Source organism: Zonotrichia leucophrys, chromosome 15, assembly GCF_028769735.1.
Source record: "Zonotrichia leucophrys gambelii isolate GWCS_2022_RI chromosome 15, RI_Zleu_2.0, whole genome shotgun sequence".
NCBI classification, from domain to species: Eukaryota; Metazoa; Chordata; class Aves; order Passeriformes; family Passerellidae; genus Zonotrichia; species Zonotrichia leucophrys.
In genome coordinates, this window is record NC_088185.1 from 9,925,261 (window position 1) to 9,948,804 (window position 23,544).

Consider the following 23,544-nt stretch of genomic DNA (forward strand, 5'->3'; position numbering starts at 1 on the left):
CTGCTCTGTGCTCTGCTGGTTTGGAGCTCAGCTTTAAATGTGGGTCACTAATGAAAAAGCTCTTCTGCAGCTCATTGCACTTTACAGGAACATGCCTGTGCTGTTGGGGTGCCTTTTACAGCCTCTGACCATTGTGCTCTTCAGCAGCTCAAGCCACACACAGGAGAAACCCATGAGATGGAGCATCCAAGGCACAAATGACCCTGGATATTTCTTTTTCCTCTGCATCATCCCATTCAGACCTTGTCCAGCACCTCTCCCTGGCAATGCTGCAGCTGGCAGAGAGTGACTGCTTCATTTGTGGCTGCCTAGATTAACCCTGGCCCTCAGGAGCTCAGGTTGCTCTGGAGATAAAGGAGGCTGTGTCCTCTCTGCTGTCCTGCAGGGCTGGGATTGCCCTCAGCCCTTTCAGGCTGGTAACCAAGCACCTGAAGAAGAGCAGGTTGGTAGGAGGCAGGACAGGCATTGCAGTGACAGCTTCTTATTTAATGTATATTAAATAATATAATAATAATATATTATAATAATAATTTTTCTTTTTCTTCACCTCAGAAGAAAAAGAAAAAAAAAAGCCTTATCATGAGCCAAGATGGTTTTCCCTCAAGAAATCCTTCACGTTGGGTGTTTCCAAGACCAGGAATGGAGACACCATTGGATTTTTGCAAACAAATAGTCCTGTTGTACTACACAGAGAACATTGTCCTTTTTTTTCTCTTGTGTGGTGCCTCTTAGAGCTCTGAGGCATCTCCAGATGCTGTGATTCCCTGTGGAATGTGTCAGGCTTGCAGCCAGAGGTGCTGCTGTGGCTCCAATACCATGTACTGTTCATGCACTCTGGGCACAGCACGCTGGGACTCTGGGGCTGCTGCTAGAGCTGACAATTTCTAAACTTGCTCAGCTCTTACTTCTCCTTCTGCTGCTCATGGTTCTCTGCAGCTCAGCCTGATGTCCTGCAGCAGATCCTGCTATGGTCAGCAGTGTGATGGATGCTGAGAGCTGTCAGAGGGTTAAAAAAGGGCTTAACACAGAGGAAAGGAACTCCTGCTCTGCCAGAGACCTTGTTGGAGAACTTTATCTAATTAACCTCAGAGGTGATTGTTCACAGGGCTGTTGTGTGCCACCAAAGAGCCCAGGAACTGCCTCCATCAGGTGTCTCCCCTTGGAAATCCAGGGGAGGGCTGGAGCAGAGCAAGGCTGTGGGGGCACTGCCCATCCAGATGTTTGACACAAACTGCAGGGATGTTGTTGCACAGCTCCAGGTCCCTTTCCTGAGCTGACAAAGCCTCCTGAAAACACCCTCAAGGTGCTTCTTCAAGGGTTCCAAGCACCCCAGCTTCTCCAAACCCTGATGTCTGCCCTGTGAGGGTTTGTGAGAGGAGCTCCAGGCACAGGAGGTGGGTGGGGGGCTCTGGCTGGCTCCTCAGCCTGGCTGTGGCCGCCAGAGCAAACTCCTGCTGTGTGTGAGCATCTCCAGCCCGGCTCTGCTGCACGAGGAGCACAGCCCTGCTGTGTCCCAGGCGATCAAGGAGAGATGCGGCTGCACACCCTGCAGGTGCTGTGCCCAAAGAGGGCACTGCTGGGCTGCATTCCTCCCCAGCATCCTCCCTTCCACCGAGTGCCTTCCCAGCCCCAGGGGCTCACTGGGAGCAGAGCTCAATGCAAACACCCAGCCTCGAGGATTTCTTGAGGGAAAAATCATCTTAGCTCATGAGAAAGCTTTTTTTTGTTTTGTTTTTCTTTTTCTTCTGAGGTGTAGCAATTAAATAAGAAGATGTCACTGCAATGCCTGTCCTGCCTTCTGACAGCCTACTCTTCTTCAGGAGCCTAGGTGAAAAAAAACCACATGCATCAGATGTGCTTTTCCTCCTGTTCACATTTCTTCTTTGCCTTGACTCACCTGTAGGGAAGGCTCCAGGTCCATCCCACTGCTGAGGGTCCCCTGGAGCTGTCAGTCCCCAGGTGTGTCCCCAGCAGCTCTCCCTTTGCACACACCCTCGGGTGCCTTCTGCAGGGAAACACTTCTGATGAAATCTTCCTTGTACAGGGAGAAAACCAGGGAGAAATAGGATGGGAAGCCTGTTCTGCCAGAGAGCTGTCAGGGAAGGGAAAGGCATTCCAGGCTGAGCTCTGCTCTGTGGGAGGAAAGGCTTCAAACAGCAATTAGCCTGCACTGCCATTTCCAGGGAAACAGCTCTTGGTGCTCCGGACAAAGGGCTGCAGGAGGCAGGCAGGCTAAAAGCTCTAATTCTGGGAGGATATATTTAGGTGGGCTTTTTTCCTTTCAAAGGAAGGTAGGTTAGAGAGGCTCTGACTCCTTGAAATAGACGTTCCTTCCACAAGCAGCTCGGAGCTGTGTCAGGGCACTGGCTGTTCCCTTCACCCTGCTGCTGGTGACAAACATCCAGCTGAGCTGGCTGGGAACTGCCCTGGGTACAGCACAGGGCTGGAGGAAAGGGGTCTGCCTTCCCTTGGAGCTGTCACACCAAGAGGTTCTGTGCTGCTGCTCACCAGCTGTGCCATTTCTTCTGTTAGCTGGGAAAGAGCAGTGTAAATGATCATTCAGTCTGGCTGAGAGCAGCACAGTGCAAAACTCAGCACCGAGCCAGGACTGTGCTCTCCTGCCACCATCCCTGAATGTCCCTGGTCCCCTCTGGTGGCATGTGCTGGCCTGTGGGGGCATATTGTGTTTGTGGGGTGCCCTCGTGGCAGGAAGGAATGATGAATCTGACTCCATGTTCTCAGAAGGCTAATTTATTTTATGACACTACATTGTATTAAAGAATGCTATACTATACTAAAGAATACAGAAAGGATACTTACTGAATGCTAAAAAGATAACAATGAAAACTCCTGACTCTTTCCAGGGTCTCAACACAGCTTGGCCAATGAGTCAAAATAATTCACAGCAGAATCCAAGGAAACAATCACCTGTGGGTAAACAATCTCCAAACACATTCCAAAGGAGCAAATCACAGGAGAAGCAAATGAGATAATTATTGTTTTCCTTTTTCTCTGAGGGTTCTCAGCTTCCCACGATAAAAATCCTGGGCAAAGGGATTTTTCAGAAAACATGGATGTGACAGGGGCAGCTGTGGGCCTGCAGAGGGGAGCCCATGGCAACAGGCCAGGTCTCTGTTTCACTCAAAGGGGCTTTCTTTGGGATGCAGAGGTGTCTGAGTGAGGAACTGGGGAGTGCAGAAGGAGCAGGAGAGATTACACTGCTCTGTAATGCTGAAAAGTATTGTACTTGCAGGGAAGCCTCAATGAAGGTAGGAATGATGTATCTGACTCCATGTTCTCAGAAGGCTAATTTAGTACTTTATTATACTATATTAAAGAATACTATACTATTCTAAAGAATACAGAAAGGATACTTACTGAATGCTAAAAAGATAATAATGAAAACTCCTGACTCTTTCCAGAGTCCTGACACAGCTTGGCCCTGATTGGCCAAAGAGTGAAAACAACTCACAGCAGAATCCAATGAAACAATCACCTGTGGGTAAACAATCTCCAAACACATTCCACATGAGCAAAACACAGGAGAAGCAAATGAGATTAGAATTGTTTTCATTTTCTCTGAGGTTTCTCAGCTTTCCAGGAGAAAGTCCTGGGCAAAGGGATTTTTTCAGAGAATGTGAATGCCACAGAGAAGCAGAAGGAATCCTCTCCAGCTGTAGGGCTGTTCCTCAGGGTAGGTTGGCCTCCTTGTCTGGGAGATGTCCTGGTGGTGTTTGGGCTGTCACCCACAGAGACACGAGCTGCTGACACACTTTGCTGGCTGGCTGGATGTGTTGTGTTGTTCTTTCCCAGAAATGTACTTTCCCCCATGTGGCTGGGCAGGCTGTGATCCCAGACAAGGAGCTCCCAGGGTGGTGCTTACAGAGGGTGAGAGGAAGTGACAGAAGCTTTTTCCCATCCTTTGCTTTGACATACCTGGGCCTGCTCACTTCCCCAAATCTTTCTGCTCTTGGTTACCTTGTGGTGTCCCTGCTTGTGACAGGGGCATTGGAAGCAGATGATCCTGAGAGTCCCATCCCAGCCAATCCAACCTGTGTTTCTGTGAGCTCCTGGCAGCTGTTTCTGTCTCCCTGAAGTGCTCCTTCCTCTGAACTCCTTCCACTGATGCTTATGTGCCTTCCCTGCTGCTGTGCTCGGCCTGTTCTGCTCCCTCAGGTGTCCCCAGCTCAGCCATCCTCTCCCACAGCTCTGCTGGCCAGCACAGCTCGTTCCCAGGCTGGGGAGCTTCCCCTGGAGCAGAGCCCCTGTCACACTCTGCCCACGTGCCCTGTGCCTGTGGGGGCTCTGTGCTTGTCCCCCTTCCCCAGAGCAGTGGGAAGGGCACATGCTGTGCAGGGGAGGAGGAGCTGGGAGGTGGCACCGGGGTCTCTGTGACTCAGGGACTGCCATGAGCTGTGCACAGGCATTTCCAGGGGTCCTGGGGAGGAGCTGCATCCTCTCTGCCTTCCCAGGAGGGCTCAGAGCAGGCTCCTGCCCCCCCTTCTGAAGGGTGGGGAGAATTTATTGAGATTATTCGCGTGGCTTTTGTGGTGTTTAGTCTGACAAGAAGACTGCTGTTGTTTGGCTGCTGTTTGCTCCTGTCTGTGCTCCACAAGCATCACTGAGGCTCTTGCTGCCCTCCACAAGCCCTTTGCCAAACTGCTGCAGGGACAAAGTGAGCTTTGCCCTGGCAGAAAGGAGCCCCTGGCACTGGGTCCTTTCCCACAGCTCCTCTTGGCCGTGCCCAGCACGGGTGGTGTTTGTTGGCAGGGCTCCCTCCCTGCACTGCTGCCTGCCTGAGAGGAACAGCAGCACATGATGGTTCAGAGACAATTCTGGCTCACAGGTGTCAGGGCAGAGGTGAAGGATCTGGAAATCTGAGCTTCACCTGCCTGGGTGAAGCTCAGAACTCATTCTGGGCTTTGCTGGAGTGAGCTGCTTAACAGCTGCTGATCAGCTGCTGTGGTGCCCAATTCCCTCTGCCATGGAGCAGAGAGGTGGGAACAAACCTTGGCAAATCAGCTCTGCTCTTCTGGGGAAGCAGCACGGGCTGGGAAAACGCTGGGAATGGCTCACCAGCTGCACCCACGGGGCTGGCAGTGGGAGCTGGGGCTGGCTGAGCCGGGCTGCAGGCTGGGAGGTGCCATGGCTGTCCTGGAGCTGTCCCTGTCCCCCATGTCCCTGATGAGTGATGGGCTGGCAGGTTCAAACCCCAGCTCTGGCACTGCTGAGTGCTTGAGCAGCTGCCAGGGTCTGATCTGTCACCAGTGACTGTGGCCAGCCCTGGGGACAGGGTGGCTCGTGGTCCCTTGGAGAGGGGGCAGCCTGTCCTTGCTCCCTGCCCCACACAGTGCCCAGCCTGCTCACCCTGCTCACTTGGTGTGCTTGTGGAGGGTGAACTCACAGATATTTCTGGGCAGTGATAGCATCTCTAGCCAGATCTCCTTTAATAAGATCCCGGGCACTGGAGGTGCCCCATTCCCTTATCTCCCCTCTGCAGATGCACAGGGCCCCCCTCTCCCTCCAGACTGGGAGGAAGCAGCTGAATCACTGCCACAGCCCCTTCTCTACCCCTAAATATAAAGGGAGGTTGGATGGATGGCAAAGGAAGGCATGAACACAGCACTGCCCCAGTTTTCTGTGGCTCCCAGGGCTTCCTGGAAGCTGCCTGCTGAAAAGGGAATGTCCTAACCAGAGAAGTGAGAGCCAGAGCATGTCTCCTGGCCACAGTGGCCACCATGAGCCAAAAATGTGGAAAAATAGATAGAAAAAGGGAATGGGCACCACTTCATCTATTACAGAGCCTGGAAAATGCAGCAATTGGGAAGGGAAAAGGGAACAATGGGATGGGAAAGTTCAGTGGAATTACTAGCAGTGAAGAGGAGGAATTGATTTTTAGCATATGAAAAATGAAAGGGGGAGAGAAAAAAGCTCTCAGCAATGCTGTTGGACTTGGAAAAGCTGAGTGTGTGCTGTTCTCTGTGGAGAAGGGATGATGCCTTCAGCTCCTTTGACAGTGACCTGTGGGAATCCGTCCCCGTTCCTGCCACGGCCCAGGGCAGCAGGGTTTGGGATTGTGGGGGGCTCGGGGCAGGCAGGGCCCCAGCTCCTGCCTGGGGCTGGAGAGGAGCAACGAGTGAGGAGCAGCTCTCTGGATGAGCCCTGAGCCCTGCTCTGGGGGCTGGGCTCCTGGGAAGAGCTCGATGGAGGTTTAGTGTGAGGTTATGCAATGATTGACCTGACAGGGGTGGGTGTGATGGAGCCAGCTCAGCTCCCAGCCGGGTCAGGCTGTGGTGCCGATACCATCAGGGCTTAGAAATGGAGTTTTCTTTGATCAGAAAGTCCTGAACGTGGCACTCTGCTGTGGAAATTGGTCTGGGAGAAGCTCAGTGCTTCCCCAGGGGCCATCCCCACTCCCCAGGCCAGGCTGAGCTGTTGGAACAGCACCTGCAGGGCTGGCAGGGCCCTTTGGGGTCTGTCCACTGGTGTCAGGCAGTGCCACCCCTTGTCCCCAGGCCCCTCGGTGCAGAGTTACCCCTCCCTGCTGAGGAGTTCCCTGTTGCCATGGTGACTCCCCAGGTGTGATGCTCTGGGTGCTGTCTCCCCCATGCCCAGCAGAGCTGTGTGAGCACCTCAGGGTGTCCATGTGCTCATCCCAGCCTGCAGAGGTGCTCCATAATCCCCTTGCAGCGTGACTGGGATCTCTACTGAGCCGGGGAAGGGTTTACTTGGAAGGTCTGATCAGAAGGTTCAGGAGAGGCCAGCAGGGCTCACCCCACTGTGAGAGCACAGCTAAACTCAGCCCTGAGTCACCTGTGAGTCAGCAATTCGGGGGCAGGGAATCTTAATTTCTCTTTTCTTCCTTTATTCTTTTTAACAATGATGCCTACCCAAGGTAGACTCCAGATTGGATGGGTTTTGTTCCTAACCCAGCACATTGTCTACCTGCAGTCCTCTCCCCTGGAGCATCCCTGAGCCATCCCAGGAGAGTGAGCTCCACCCTGTGATGCCTGCCATGACCAGGGCCTGTCTGCAGCTCAGCAGCCTCCCTGCCCATCATCAGTGGCCCAAGGTGTGGAAAGCTCTGCCTGGCCAGTGAGTTCTTGTGCTGGCAAAGCTCTGTGGGTAAGCAGAGCATCCCTGGAGCTGCTTGGAAACACAGTGAGGGAAGATCCACCCAGATGCTCTTATCCCAGCATGGTGCACCAGCACTGCCAGCAGCAGCAGAATGCTCTGAAAAACCCACGTGAGAGTTAAAACAAGGAACACCAGGAGATGCAGATGTGCTGGGCCTCCAGAGCTGCTCTGTGCCATGCTCAAGCCTCCTCCAGACCTGTCTGAGTCAGAGCCTGAGATGAGAGATGCAGGACTTCAGGGGGCTCTTCAAAATGCAGTTTATTGTATCCAAGATGTTACAGCAGTCCAGGGTCATGGGTGACAGAGCTACAGCTGCCAGCCACAGCTACAGACAAGCCTGAAGACACTTTAATTTTGCTTACAATGCTTATATACTTTTCTTCACTGTGCATCTTAATGCATAACAACCAATCAATACCTTTACTATTACCTACAGCCTATCATAACTACTATTCATTACCATATTATGGCCATTACTAATCACATGAGTTAGTATGGTACAGTTTAAACTTAAAGTTGTTTTTCAGTTTTCTTGCAGTGGAAAATTCTTAGACCTTCTTTCTACTTGCGACATCGATGCATCTTGTTTGCCTGTGGTATCTTTCTGCTTGGTAAAAACATCTTTTTCTTTGTGCTTATCCTTTGCTCTAAGTCATAAAATCTCTTTCCAACTTGACATAACCTTGGCTTTCTTAGCTGTCCATTAAGGCTGGCGGAGCAGTCCTCAATTTATACATCTATTATTCTTCTACGTCAAAACTTGCTTCTATCTCAGTTTTGTTCTCAGGTTCTACATTCAGAGATCTTTCTGCCAAGCATACATATCTGTGAGACTTTCCTGTCAAACTTTCATCCTTCCCAACAAGTCTGTCCCTGTGCCATGTGTGGAGCTCCCTGGGGGCTGAGATGGAGCAGAGCTCTGTGCTGAACACCCTTTCCCAGGCTGGAGCAGCAAGGCCAGCAGCTTCTCACAGTCCCCAGTAGTAAATCCCGGGAGCAGAGTCCCCACTGCCGGCTGTATCCATTTGTGTGAGATCCCACTGAGTGTGTTTTGCATAATTTGTTTCCCAGAATGAAGTGTTTTACAAGCGCAGTGTTTAATCACCTTGCAAAAAAGGAGATGAAAAACCATCCCGGTGCCTGGGGCTGGGAAGTGGCTGGAGAGGAATCTGGAGGAGGGACGGTGAGCTCACCCCAGCGTGTGAGCTCTGCAGGGCCCAGAGGAGCGGGTGTGGGCTGGCAGGGAGCCTGGGGCTGGACAGGAGAGCTGGAAACACCAGATGTGGAGATACCTGCAAGGAGCCAAGCCCCAGCATCCTGCCCAGGAGCTGGATCTGCTCCCCAGCCTGCCGTGCCTGCCCTAACTGGAGGAGGAGATGTGGATGCTGTGCCCCCCAAGCCTCTGCAAGCCAGCCCCATTACAGCTCCTGACACACAGCTCTTCCCTGGGGCCTTGGCACTGCTCCACTTCTGTTCTGGGTAGAGACACCCCAAAACCTGGCAACTCAATTATCTTCCCAGCTGAATTTGTGCATTTCTGGCAACAAGGGCAATCCAAGCAAGGCTGAAAACACCTGAGCCAGGAAACTACTTCTGGTTCCTGCACAGAACATGGCCCTTCCTCAAGGCAGTTGTACCTCTATTTTGATTAAGGATTGCTGGCCAGCTTCCATCTTCTTGGCCCTGGGGATAAATCAGGATAAATCAGCGGCTTGCTGGACCGTGTAGGGCACAGTGAGCAATGGGTGCTCCTGCCCTGCTCTGGGGATGCCAGTGGGTGTTGGCCTGGGGGGCTGCTGCTCTCACTGTCACTTTTTTTTTATTCACAGCAGGTGAAGGATGAAAAATCAAAATAATGGCCAAGAATCCAGCATCCACCTGCCTTTTTTTGCCCATGGCAGAGCAATAAATCCAGTTAAGGCATTGCAGCGGGCGACTACAAGGTTATCCAGCTGGGAGCCGAGGCTGATGCTGCCCAGCACCCTCAAGGTGTGCTCTCCTCCTGTCCCCGCCTGCCTTTGATGTGCTGCCAGTGGCGATCGCCTCAGCCAGGCTGGCAGAGCAGCAGGAGCCTGCCTGTGACTAACGAGCTGTTTGTGTTGCTGCCCGGGCCCGCTGGGGCTCTGAGAGCCGCGCTGATAAACCGAGTGCTGCTCCTGCTGCGGGCATGGCCCCCGTGCCATCCTGTCCAAAGGAGCTCTGCTGTGAGTGCTGCTCCTCCTCTTCCATGGCAAAACAGCCTGCTGAGGGCCCTGGTCCTGCTGAGGGCCGGTTCTGCTGAGGGCCAAGGTTGAGGGCTGGTCTTGTTGAGGGCTGAGGGCCAAGGGCCCTGGTCCTTCTGAGGGCTGGTCCTGCTTGAGGGCTGAGGGCCAAGGGCTGGTCCCACTGAGGGCCCTGGTCCTGCTGAGGGCCAATCCTGCTGGCCAATACCACAAGCAAACCTTCACCTTAAGTAATCAAAACAACCAAATTACAAAAGGCTATCACACCAGACCACATCCAAGAAAAGGACCAGCTAGCGTGGCAGAAAATGCAAAAGGCTTAAGTCCTTTAACTGAGAGGTTCAGATCCTCTCCCTAGCTTAACTCAAATCATCTCCCATGACTAACTACCCTCTCTTAATCAACCTTATCATAGCCCTCTCCTATGCCCTCCCAGTCTTAATTGCAGGAGGCTGAGGGCCGGTCCTGCTGCCCAGCAGTGTAAGGTGGGGATGACAGAGTGTGGGTAGTCCTGAGCAGAGCCATGGGCTCCAGAAGCCTTCTGGCCACCCCTGTGCTGTAGACATGACAGCCTGGTCAGAGAGTGAGAAAATGAGAGAAGTTTTTCCAGAATCGGCCTGGGAGAACTTAGGGAGTTGGAGATAAACAATGATGTCCGATTATTAAAAACAACCTGCAGGTGTTGTTTTCCTAATGTCTGTTTTCTTGTTATTCTCATTGTTTATAAATGGGCATCTTGTTAATTAGCCCATCAGGTGAAATGCATTGATTAAATGACCAATCAAGTCCACCTGTATTGGAACAGTGTAATAAAAGAAGTGGTTCAAAGTAAAGACTTGTGCTTGTGCCACTCAGCCTTCTGATTGCCTTTTTGTCATTTCTTACTAAACAGTGACACCGATGTGGCTGTCAGCTTCATGGAGAGGGTCTGAGCTTTGAGCTTGGGCGCTGGGAGATGCTGCAGGAGCAGCACCACCCCTCAGGGAGGCACGTACCCCTCCTTTGGCTGTGAGAAGAGAACGAGCAGCTCAGAAGGATGGGGTTTGTTGGTGCTGCTGAACAGGAAAGGGAAGGAGCCTTGGGAGCAGGACCTCCTGTCCCTCAGCCATGTGTGGGGTGATGCCATCCTGGCAGGAGATCTGCAGGGCTGGGTTGGAGCAGCACAAACAGTGCAGAGGGGATGGGTGCCTGCCTCTGCCCTGTTATTTATTGTGCCATAAATCCGAGGCAAGGAGCAGCAGGGAGTGCTCTGAAGGGTTTCACACGTGTCACTTGTGTGTGTGTGATGGAGCAGATGCTCCTCTGAGCCCAGGGGCTCTGTCAGCAGGGGCTGCTGATGGATGGGGCAGCCTTCAGCTGCCTGTGCAGTGACATGGACCTGCCTGTCTGTGAGCTAGGACAGCAGGGACCCTCCAGGAGCAGTGTCCCTTCTGTGAGGGTGCTTTGTGGCTGATGCCATCCCAGGGAGGCAGGGACCACTGAGGGGTTTTCTTTGAGGAGCTGCTGTTGATTTAGCGTGTGTGCTCATCTGATAGCCCCTGAGCCCCTCAGATGGTCCTGGCTGTGTGTGACAGCAGAGCTGTCACTGGTGCTGACAGGAGATGTTCCTGCATGGAGCTGTTCCTGTGGTACGTGCTGGGGTGACACCTCTGCAGGGGGACAGGCCAGCACACAAACCCCCAGGGCGTGCAGGGATGAGTCTGGTGTGTGTGGCCCACTCGTGGGTGAGCGGCTGAGCAGGCACTGACAAGCTGGACATCAAACCTGGGTCAGCCAGGAGACATAAATCCTGTATTTGGGATTAGTGCAGGTAATTTGTTTTAAAGACAGACAAATCCCTTTCCTGGAGGTGCCTGCCTGTCACGGGAGACGTTCCTTGTCTCCGGAGGAGTTACTCCAGCTGAACAGCTCCTGCTCTTTCAAGGGCAATGGACTCTGGAGTTGCTAATCACTGGGCTGGAGGATTTTTTCCCCTAACACTTGTTGGTGATTGCTTCCTCCTCCTCCCTTTTGTGTTTCTGCAACACCCCAGGCTTGGGAAGAACCATCTGCTGATTTGATTAATGGCCCTCTTCTGAAAAAGCAACAGAGACAAATGTCCTCCTGAACATGGCAGAGAGAAATGGAGAAACAGGCTGGCTAATTTTCAGCCATTATTTTGGAACCCAAACTTCTTCCCAGTATCAATTTAGCTATTATTTCGAAAACTAATTAATTTTCACTCAGGCAGCTCCAAGAGACCTCCGTTTAGATAATTAAGAGCCCATAGATTATGAAAATTCCTGCTTTTGGATCCCACTGCAGTGCTTGCCTTCAACAACACTCCCACCATCGTCCTGCTTACCAACTCCTTTCATCAATCCATCTCTTTTTTTTTTGACAATCAAGAGTAAATAATTACCTATGATGGATTTTGTTGCTTTCTTGCAGCTCCATTCTTTTTTTTTTTTTTCAGTCCTTAAATGTTCTTCAACCAGGCAATTTTTGAGGTGGTTTTGCAGCTAATTAGAGCCAAGCAGAGCAAATTGCTGCTGCTACCTTGAAGAGCTAGGGAAAGGTTGGATTTGGCTTACAGAAAAGCTGGGACATAAGGTATGAGAAAGTAGATGCTGGAAAGTTAGGGATGGGATATTTTTTTTTCTCTTTTTCAGGGTTGCATGATGTAACCTGAATTTAAAACATGAATTGCTGGGCTGGGGCTGGGCTGACCTCCCCTGCTGGCCTCTTGCTGTCACAGCTCTGATCCTCTGGGACACCCAGTCCCTGGGGGATTTATCTCACCTTTCCAGGCTCAGAGTGATCTATTTCCCTGGAAATGAGCCACAGGGAGAGGGCTTCGGTGTGGGAAGGGCAGAGAGGTGCTGGTTGTGAGGTGGGGATGCTTCTCCCACACCGGCCCGGGTTTACCTCTGCAGACCGCGGGTTTAACAGAGCCCTGCCTAGGGAAGACATCTAACGATTTCATTTCCAGCGAGCTGTGAATTAGCAGACAGCCTGCACAACAATGCCGAGCAGGAACAGGCTCGTCAGCTAATTACTGTCCCCGTGTCCCCGCAGTGCCACCGCTGCTGCCCTGACTGCTGCCTGTCCTGGCTGCATTCCGCTGCTGCCTCATGCACGGCTCTTGCCTGGCTCTCAGCGGCGCCTGCTGCTCTCTCTGCCTCCCCCTCCTCCCTCACGTTTATTAATGAAAACCTTATCTGTCTGCGCAGATAATGCCGGGAATAATTAGTACTCAGTGAGCTCTGTCGGGCTCCTCAGCTCTGCCACCCCCTGCCCTCACCTCCTTCCTATTTGCAGATTCCCAGGTGCTTGGTTAGTGATTGGGATGTTTTGGTTTGGGGTTTGGTGCTTGGTTAGTGATGGGGATGTTTCGGTTTGGGGTTCTTTTTTCGGGAGGGCAGAAGGGGTTTAGATCTTCCTCACCCTGTGCAGTTTTCAGTCTTGCTGGCTGCATCCCCAATCCCCATTTAAAATCTGTGACAGTGGGATTGGTGTCTGTGCTCTCCACCCAGTGCACCCTGAAGCAAAAGCAGTCCTGTGGTGGGTTGGGATTGGGTGATCCTGAAGGTCCATTCCAGCCCATCCCATGATTCTGTGGAAACCATCTGAGTGTTCCTTGCTCAGGGCACACCTTGTGCATGAGGGGAGCTGCAGCCAGGGATTCTGGAAGGGCTCAGTCCCCAGAGACCCGGCTGGGTCACAGCTGCCCCCGGGTCCCATCCCTGCAGGGGAGCAAGGGACAGCCCCACCTCTGCATCAGGGACCCGTCCCAGCTCTGCTCCAGCTCCTTTTTTTTTTTTTTATTATTGTGTTTATATTCGTTGTTTCTTGGCTCAAATCTTTCAGCCTGATAAAGGATGACAGCGCTTCTCGAGTGCCTGGGATGGCATAAATAATTCTGGTGCTGAGAGCGAGATTTACAGTGATATAAATGTCAGGAGTGAGCCCACTTTGTATTAATGGCCTTATTAGTTATGTTGCTGTAAAATACTGATACTCCAGTTGTTAAGCAGCCATGGCTTTGCTCTGCAGCATTAATTCAATAAATTGGGCCTTTTTTTGATATAAATCTTAGAGTCTGCTGTGCCCCATTAGAAAATCCTTCATGACGTGTGGGAGATTTTCAAATGGCTTTGGCTGAGGCACACCTGGGGATAAAAAAGCTGCTTGGTGTGCAAGTGTGGGGTGAAGACACTGAATCCTTGGGTCGCAGCTCAGCATCTCCTGTGGGCTGGGGACGTGGCACAGGGTGTCACACAAACACCTCAGGGGCAGCCCCTGGAGCTCTGGGGGTTTCCAGCCACCAGCTCCGTGTCCAGCTGTGTCCCAGAGGTCACCTGTCACCCAAAGCTTGACTTGGCTGCAACCCCAAGCTCTGGCTCACCCAGGCACTGAGAGCAGTGGGGAAAGGAGAGAAGGGGCTGGGAGGGTGGCACTGGAGGGAGGAGATGCCCCTAGCACTGCTCTCACCGCTCTTTGTGTCCCTGTCACCGCCTCTGCTCCGCTCGCTGCTGTCACCTCCTCCCCGTTAATCCCGAGGTGAGCTGACAGCCGGGACACCTCCCCTCGCCTGACCCCAGCCCGGGGTGTCCCTCCCTGCTCCCTGCCCCGGCCGGGCTGCCAGCCTCCTCCCGCGGGACAGGTGCCACTGCTGTCCCCGTCTGTCCCTTCCCTGGAGCCGCCGCTCCTGCCACGGCTCTTCTGTAACTACGCAAACTTTCCACCAGTGAGCGGCGCAGGGAGGGGGGAGAGCACCACGATAATTGAAAATAAATGATGCATTCTATGAAAGAAATGTCCTGGTGCAGCCAGCTCGCTGCAGAGGGGTATGAATTTGTTTATTTATTTATTTATTTAGTTAGTTAGTTTTTCTTCCCAGAGTTCAGAGGTGCCTGGGAAAAGGGGGCTTGGTAGGAAAGGAATGGCTCTCCCAGAGGAATGGCACTCCCAGGCTGGTGGGGAATGTGTTTCCAGTTGTGGTTTTGGCTAGAGCCTGCAGTGGTGGCCTCTGGAGTGGGATGTGAGCCTCAGGTGGGGGTCCAGAGCAGGAAAAGCATCATTCTGAGCCGTGGCAGAGGTGCTGGGCACAGTGCCCACATCAGGATGAGGCAATGGCAGTCCTTCCTCCTCCAGGCAGCACGTCCCAGGGGTGGCACGGTGTCCCTGTATTTAATATCCATCCTCAGGCCATGGCCATGCCTCTGCTGAGCCTCCTGCCCCTGCTCTGACCCACCAGGAGCTGTTCTCCAACCACTGGTGGGAATTTGGGCTGGCCCTCAGTGACCAGAGCTCTGCTGCTGCCCTGCCCAGTGTTAACACAGGTGAAGCAAACAGCCCCTCTGGCCCAGGTGAGTTTGCTTTGGAATGCTCCTCTGGTGAGGATTGACTCTTGACACAGCTGTTTGTTATGGGAAGAGGCTGCATTTTCCTGGGAGATGTTGGATTTAACCAGGAACGTGAAACTTCCGCCTGCCTTGGATGCTGCACATCACTGCTGACCATTTCGTGGTTCTTATGCCTTGGTAAGACTTATCCTGGATTATTATTTAGCTGCTAATTAATCTTGAGAGCGATGTAAAGGCTTTGAACTGCTGTTTGAAGATTTGAGTGGATGGTTTTTGCTCTCGTCAAGGAAGGAGGGATTTGGAGGTGAGATCCCAGCTCTGAATGACATTAAGTTGCTCTGCCCTGACAGGTGGGAACAGCTCCTGATTCTCTCCTGCCAGCACCTGCAGGGGCCCTGCAAGACAAATCCCCTTGGGAATCGGGAGCACAAAGGTGCCTGGGGAGGGATGGCAGCCGGGGTGACACTGCCTGGGGATGGGACACTCCCTGTCCAAAGAGTCAGTCACCAACAGGAGCCTGTCGGTTACCAGCCCATTTCTTGTCCCACAGGCATTTCCCTGCTGTCTCCTGGTGCTGAAGGACAGCTCAGACGCCTCGTTAATCACCGCTGATGACGGAGCTGTGGCACTCAGGTCCTGCTGGCTGCTGCTTCCCCAGCCAGGGATGTTTTGCCGATGCTGCTCCCTGAAAACTCCAGCTGAAAACTGGGGGAAAACTGCCCCCCTCGGAGCTGTAGTTTGTGGAAGATGTTCCTACTCTGTTCCAGTCTCTCATTCCTGCTCATAGGGCACACAGTGAGTTGTGCCCTTGCAAACCTGCATCTTTTTACAATACATTTTTCCCTTCTTCGTGCTTGTCAAGATCGAGGGCAGCTCCGTGGTGGGCTGATCTGCTGCTGCATTGATCTGGCAAAGGCTGGGGGTGAAAGCCCCACAGCCTCCAGACGAGGCCATAGAGCTTTCAGGATGCAGTTTTCCCGAATCTGTCCATCACACAGCAAACAAACACCCCCAGCCTGGAGGCAGCTGGCTCGGGGGTGAGCATCGATCGCTGGCTGCTGGGTGAGACCCACCAGAACCCCACCGGTGTCAGGAGGCAGCTCCAGCCCTCCCAGCTCCCAATCACAGGGCTGGGAAGGAAAGCCAGCCTGCTCAGGAATCAATCATTTGACATCTGCTGTCAGCCTTCTGACACCCAGCCCCGCCGGTGAGGACCCCAGCAGGAAGCCTGGTGGATCTCAGCTTGTTTTGGTCTTAATCTGACCTGGTTTTGTGATAATGCCATCATCCATCACTGCCTGGGCTTGTGGGGAGGGGAGGTTAAACTCCTCCCTCACGCTCCACCGCTCCCCTGCCACTGCTTTATCTCTGCAGAAGCTGCATTCGAGTGCAATTCACTTTGTTATTAATTTCTTTTACTCAGAGGCTTTTCAAGTGCCCGGCAGCGGGGCTGGTGTCAGGAGAGGCTGCACAGCCCGGCAGCTGCAGTGCTGGAGGGGATTTGAGCAGCCAGCTCCTCCAAGGGCAGCAGGCAGAGAGCTGAGAGCCCGAATGGTGAAACTGCCCCGTGGAGATGGCTCTGGACTGCAGCAGTTCTTCCTCAGAGCTGGATCAGGATGGGACTGCATCACCCTGGCACCCATGGAGAGCTGCTGCACAGGGACAGTCCAGCTCAGCGGCCCGTGGGTGTCCCTTCAGCAGGTGACATGTCTCGGTGAGCCCACTGCTGTAGGAGGGTCTGCAGTGCTCTCTGGCCCTTTTCCAGCTGCACAGATCCCCCTGCCTGCAATCCCCAGGGAATCCACCCACACAGAGCTGCACTCCCAGCTGCACAAAAGCTGCTGGAGGGCCAGCCTGTGTCCCTCTGTCCCCCCCAGGCCACCCTGCCATGCCTTGCACTGCTCTGGGGACTGGGAGTGCTGGGACCCTTCCCGTGGGTTTGATGTGAGCTTAATCTGGTAGTGAAACTATATTGCAAAATGTAATAAATGAGAGGTTTAATCAAACCCAGCCAGCCAGCACTGATGGAAACTTGGTGGCGGAAGAAAATATTGCGTTTGTGTTTGTTTATCTCCCCCTGTGCTCCTGGGGCCATGTCCTGACTCTGGTGGAGAGCTCCTCGTGCTTGGTGGCGCTGGGGGGCACAGGCTGGATGTGGGGCCACTGCACTGGGGTCAGTGCCAGCCACCTGCTCCCAGCAGTGGGATTTGCTCCTGCCACTGCTCTCCACAGCCCCTTTCTCTTCAGGAAGAGGGTCTCACAGGGTACCCCCATTCCAGGAGCTGGTGTGGGGCTCCATCCCACATTTCCTATCACCCCTGATGGCGCCAGGAGCCGGTCTTACGGTGCCTCCAGGTCTTGTCTGCCTAAATTTTAGGCATAGGAAGGTTGAGCATCTCCCCAGCGTGGGAACAGCCCTGCCAAGGGTGGGAGTGAGGATAAAACCACCAGGTTTCTCTGGCTCTGAACTGAGGACAAAACATCCCAATATCCAGCCAGTTGACGCGGCTGGGAATGAGGAAAGACTCCGCATTTTCCCTGTGCATCAGAGCCCCGGGAACGCAGCGGATCGCGGAGCTGCGGGGCCAGCTGCTCCCGGCGCCGCGGCTCCGCTGCCGCTTCTCTCCAGATGGCTTTTCTCAATGAAGCCTCTCCCCGAAATAGCTGCGCGCTCGCTCTGCAAATAGCTCCTCTCCTGAGCAGGGAGGCAGCGCGCTCGGAGCCGCGTCCTCTGTGTCCCTGCCACCCTCCGGAGTGCCTGACTCTGCCTGCAATTCCCTGCGGCCCCTCTGCCTGGGGAAACGGGGATGTGCTGGATCCTGCCTTTGAGCAGCGGGATCAGCCCCGGGCATCCCACAGCCCTTGGGAAGGGATGGCTGGTGGCCTCCAGGGCAGGGCAGGTGGCCCTGGGGACACACAGCACATGGCCCCTGTGCCCCTGGCCGGGCAGCACCGCCCGCAGCTGCTGTGCTGCCTCACGGCCCTTTTTATGTGCTTATTGTGCCAGGGGGGGAAGACAATCTTCTCTGTAGGTTTAACCGATTTATTAATAGTCTGTGATGTCAGCAATAGCTCATCCATAAATCTGATCTTAAGAATTTATGGGGCAAATATTCCAGTGCCGTATTAAAGACACAATTCATAAATGCCTCTAAGTACCAGCTCGGCGGCAGCAGGAGAGACTTTTCCTGGGGGAGGGAAAGGTGGCGAGCTCAGCCCATCACACAGAGCCTCCCCAGTCTTTGGGAAGACAATGATGTGAGGGACTGTCCCCTCCAGCCGGGAGCTGCCTGTGGCCCCCGAGGGTCGCATCCTTGCAGGGACCCCAGAATGTGCCATCATCACCCCGTGCCCAGCCCAGGGTGATGCTATTTACCCTGAAGCGTAATTGCTAATCAGCTACAGGCAATCAAACCCCGCTGCCGCCGCTGGGGAGGGGCTGCTTCCCTGCTGAAGGTGACTCCTGCGGGAATTCAGATTTAAAAATAAAGGCGATAGTCATCAGCAGTTCATTAAATTGGCATCAGGCTCATTTGCACTCAATGAGGGGATGAGGCAGAGGTGGCTCTGCCGCCTCCCCTGCCCTCCCTCTGGGCTGTCCGCAGGGATAAAGCCCCTGGGAGCCCTCTCTGATTTATCCCTGCTGTCCCGGTGCTGCTGCAGTCATGAGCCAACAGAACGGTGCATTTAGGTGCAGACCACCATTATCCCCCATTAAAAGCTCTGCCAGCCCCCAGCCTGCACGGAGGGGGTCACGGTGCCACTCTGCTCCTGGGGACACGCGGCATTGCCGGCCCTCCCGCACCGCAGGGACGGGTGCTGGGGGGCTCTCCGGGTCAGGCGGTGACATCCGAGTGTCCCTTCGTGCTGGCCGCAGAGCTGGGAGGGGAGGTGCGGGGAGCAGGCCTGGAGGGCAGGGGATGCCGTGGTGCAGGAGGGATGTGGGGATCGAGGGATCCTTAGCACCACACGTGCCAGGGATGCTGAGATCCAGTGGGGGCTGCAGGGCCCCTGTGGGCTCACAGCCCGCCGTTCCCAAAGATGGACCATCCCTCCAGGGCCTCTGTGGGCTCACAGCCCGCCATTCCCAAAGATGCACCATCCCATCAGGGCCCTGTTTCCAGCAGGTTTCCCATCCCTGAGTGGGGGCACAGGCAGAAGGGTGATGCCCCTCCAGCTGCCCCATGTCCTCCATCACCTGCCAGGGCCCAAACTGGCTGTGAAATCATCCCACAGCATTGCTCCCTGCTCCACACCTGGGCCTGGGGTTCATGTTTCCTCTCCGTGAGCCCAGCAGGATGCAGCCCCTGTGCTCTCATGGAATCCCAGCAGGAGCAGAGCTGCTCTTCGCCTGTCACTCCTGGCGATTCTTCTCGGAGGAGGGAAGTGAGTGAGGCAGAGCAGCTTTGGTAGTGGTGTTGATTCACGGCTCGTAATTTAATTAAGAGAGAAACTAGATCAAAAGGGGACGGTGTTAAAAAATAAATCAGGTGAAGGGAGTGGAGTTCCTTCCTTTAATTACAGGTGGATTTGTAACGGAGAGAGACTCAATCACAAAGGGAAGAAAAGGTGTCAAGTGCAGAGATACCTTCCCTGGGTTAATTACTGGTAGCGGGGAGGGGATGGTCGGGCTGCGTGCTGGTGAGCTGGACATCCCCAGTGATGCTCGCGGTGCCTGGGGGTGCTGGGCAGTGAAATGGGGGCGAGAGCTGAGAACTGTGGGGGCAAACAGCTCCCAGCTGGGCCAGGCACGGCCTGGGGCAGCGGTGGCCAGGGCTGTCCTGGGTTTGGGGACCACGGGCTGTGCCACCGGCAGCGCCGACAGGGACAGGGGCCGGGCTGGCAGCAGCCCGATTTGTGCAATAATTAATTCTCCTTTGATCATCTGCTGTGTAAATCATCAGTGGCCAGGAGTTAATCATGCATATGAAATGAATCCTTCTCCTGCCTTAATGAGCGCTGAATCGTGACCGGCATCTGTTTACTCCTGACACTTTCATCTCTTTGACAGTCTGAACAATCAGTTGTTTCCAATAATCTCCTTTTTATTCTATTAAATATACCTATATATATGTATACACACACAGGTCTGAGAGCAAGCAGCCTTTTACTTCACACTCCTGCTCCCACCTTCATCTCCCGAATCTTTGTTTTTTTAGGCAAGGATTTGTTTCTGGGATCAGTGCAGGGGGTCTGCAGGCACCCAGCTCCTCGCTGTCCCACCGAGGATGATGCTGGCACCAGGACTCCTTCCTCCCCAGCTCTTGGAGGCCGGGCTTGGCACAGTTAACAGCAAACAAGAAGCCACTTTGAGCGTTTCCGCCTCCATCTACCTGGAACGAACCGCAATTAATCCACCGGTTGCGCCGCCAACGCAGTGTTGTAATTGGATTAATTAGAGCGGAGCTGGCGGCCGCGCTGGGGAGGTTTGGACTGGCTGCAGCCTCATCCAGAGCTGGGATCTTGGGATCCATGGGATCTATGGGATCCATCCACGGGATCTGTGGGATCCATCTATGGGATCCATCCACGGGATCTGTGGGATCCATCCACGGGATCTATGGGATCCATCCATGGAATCTGTGGGATCCATCTATGGGATCCATCCACGGGATCTGTGGGATCCATCCACGGGATCTGTGGGATCCATGGGGTCCGTTCCTGCCGGGCGCTGGACCAGCAGCACCGGCGGATGCCGAGGCTCACCGGCCGCGGGTGATGGAGCTGCCTGAGGCTCAGGAACGACCTGCCCGCTAATTGGAGCTGATGAGGCGTGGCCTGGTTAACGGGGCTTGTTAGAGCAGCAGAGCAGAGGGGGCTGTGGGTGGCTCTGCTGTCACCCACCCCGGCTGGGTGTTAAGGCATTGGGGCACGGAGTCACCTTCCCCTGCATCCTTGGCTGTCTGAGGGGCAGTGGGTGGCGTTCCCTCTGCCCCAGGGGCTGGGGAGAGGCACCGAGGAGATGAAAGGAGAGTGTGAGTCCTGCGGCAAGGCTGGGTAGGACAATCCTGGCCGTGCTGGGCCCTGCTCTGCTGTTCCTGTGCCAAGCCTGCCCATGTGCCATGGGGACAGGAGGTGGGGGACAGATCTGCAGGGACACGGTGCCCCTAGGCACCCGGAGCATCCCTAAAGGCTGTGGGAGGACGTCAGCCCTGCTCTCCCTGAGCTGAATTGGGTCTAACCTGGCTCAGCTGGAAAGCAGTGGCCACAGGGGATTTACAGCAATTGCCTAAATCAACTGGAAAAGCCCTTGGGAGAGCAGCAGTTCCTGTGCCGGGGGCTGCAGGAGCCCTGAGCTGGCTGCTGGTGCTTTTGAAACCCTCAGAGCAATCCTCACTGGGCAGGGCCACCCTCAGCTACCCAGAGCAGTAAAAAGCACCCCCAAACTGCTGGGAACAGGCTCTGCACCCTAAACCATGCAGGACACGAGGCTGTGGGACTCCATCCCTGCTGCCTGTGCAGCCAGCAGTGCAGCCAGCAGCTCAGGATGATACCAGCAGGCACAACACAGCCTCTAGGTATTCTATTTCTCCCTTTACCCAAAAGGAAATGCTCTTTTCATTCTCCAGAAAAATCAGATTTTTGGGTTCTTTGTTGTTTTTTGTTTTTTGTTTTTTTTTTTTTTCCTGAGGTGAATCAGCCTCCCCAGGAGGCAGCTGGGCTGAGGTGTGGGATGCAGCCTCAGCATCCCCCAGGTAATTGGGGGCTGAGGAGATGTCCCAGGAAGGACATCAGGGCTGCTGCAAGGGGGATTTGGGCTCTCTGGCCAAGCAGGAAGGGTTTGCTACAGCCCTGGGCTCATCCAAGCTCCCAACAAGAAAGAAGAGGACCTTTCCAAGATCCAGGCACACCCAGATAGCCCCACAACAGCTCTGGAGCACTTCCCACCCTGGCTGAAGATCCCACTGTCCTCAGGGATCTGCTGTGACCTTTGGGCGAGCTCCAGGAGCTGTCAGCTCTTGACCCAGCCTGCAGAGCAGCCTGAACGGTGACAGCAAGGTCAGCAAGATTTGGGGCCCCTGGACACGTCCCTTGTCACATCAGTTCCTGCAGTTACTTGGCTGTAATTTAGCCTGGTTTAATTGTGCTTAAATTAGCCACAAATGGAACAGCACTGCAGCTGCTCTCAAAAAATATATAAAATTACAGCACGCTAAAACATTTTCACGTTTCATTAGTGCATCTTAATGGGAAGTGTCTGCTCCCCAAACTCTCTGTTTACCCTCCAGAGCAGTAAAAGTTTACACATTAGCAGTTGTGCTGCCCATTAACACTGCAAAATGCTCTGTGTGTTTTACAGGGGCAGTGCTGCTCCCCACATGGGTGGGAAGCCTGAAATTTTGGGTTCTCCTGGGGCACCTCTGCATGGGTGGCAGTGATCTGAGCAAGGAGCACCCTGAATGCCAGCTGGGAGCAATGCCACCCTCAGGAGAAGCACCAGAGCCCCTTTCCCAGGATGGGGCTGCCTGTCCCTGGCTTTATCAGAGCTTTCTCCCAAGCAGGGTAATGCCTGCAATCCAAATCAGGGAGCTTTTTCAGTGGAAGCAGCATTTTAGCAGAAGCCTATTTAACGCTTAGGCTGACGCCCTCGAGTGCTTTATTTTAAAGCCTTTTTGTTCTTCTCCATTATCAGTAATAGTCTATAAAAGCCAAAACGCAGCACTTTGCTCCCTCCTGCTCCATCCCCCTGTGGTGTGGGCAGCTCAGCGTGGCAGGGGCTGAGGAGGCTCCTCTGTCCATTGCTCCCCCTGCCCCAGCACAGTAATCCAGAGGGGGAAAAAACTCAGTGAGAGGTGATTGCCTGTTCCCCAGGCAGATTTGGTTAAATACCGTTGGTCTTGGGCAGCATCTTCCTGGGGGCTCATGAAATGAGTTTTAAGATCTGAATCCCAAGTGACAGGGTGGGGATTTTGCCCCTTGTCTCTCTCCCACCTTACCCAGATCTCATCTTCCCCAGGGAGATGGTTTTTTGTGCAAGGGGTGGCCAAGGAAGGGTGAAGGGTGAGCTCGAGCAGTTTGGGGAATTCAGACCTTCTCCTGCCCCTGACTTGGTTCAGTGCAGGGAGGTGCTGGAGAAAGGGAAGCAGGACTGAGCCAGGAATGGAAACATCTCAGTGCTGGCTTGGAGGAGGATGCACATCCTGAGTCTGACCCCTTCCAGCATTCCCAATCCGGAGGCCAAAGCCCGCTGCCTTCCCTCTCTGCATCCCCAACTTGTGCTGAGCATCCCCAACCTGCCCCCTGCAGCCAGAGCCGAGCTGAGGCTGGGACCTGGCAGAGCTGCCAGTGATTCCTGCAACATCCATCGGTGCTGTCCGTGTGATTGGAGGCTGCCAATTGCCAGCAGGGAGGGCACAGAGAGCCCAGCAGCCTCCCCAGCTCCGGGGGGATCATCCTTGGGGCTCTGGGACCCTCTGCCTGCACTCAGGGGCTGCCTGTGCCCCCCACAGCCCAGCGAGGAGCTCTGCAAAGCCAGGCCCTGTCGCTTCTGCTCGGGCACACGTGGCTGCAGGCTCTGTCCCCTCTGTCCCCCTGTGCCAGCCCTGTCTGACCTCTCAGCAGTGGCTCTAGGGGAGCAGCAGCGGCTGCGCAGCTTTGCTGCAGGATCCCTGGGGCCGGCTCGCCTCCACAGCCACTGCCGCTCACAGGGGAAAAATCATATTTTCAGCTCCAAGCCTCCATCCCCTTTTCCAGTCTGGAGCTTTTTTAGAGCCACAGGGAAGAAAAGGACATGGCCTGGCTGCCTGGCTTCCCTGCCTCCCTCTGCTCCTGCTCTCTCATTCTGCTCTTCCCGGCGGCTTTGCTCACAGTGCCTGTCCCTGCACCCTTTTTTCTCC

General features: G+C 54.3%; 1 long non-coding RNA gene across 3 annotated transcripts in view; it reads left to right on the forward strand.

Annotated features, from left to right (window-relative positions):
• LOC135454625 (uncharacterized) overlaps positions 1-17,870 on the forward strand; it is a 45,323-nt gene extending 27,453 nt beyond the window's left edge. For all 3 annotated transcript variants that reach the window (XR_010442153.1, XR_010442154.1, XR_010442155.1), the window contains one exon: positions 15,258-17,870. This is a non-coding gene — a long non-coding RNA (uncharacterized LOC135454625). The remainder of the gene's footprint in view (positions 1-15,257) is intronic.
• Positions 17,871-23,544: the final 5,674 nt, after the last annotated feature.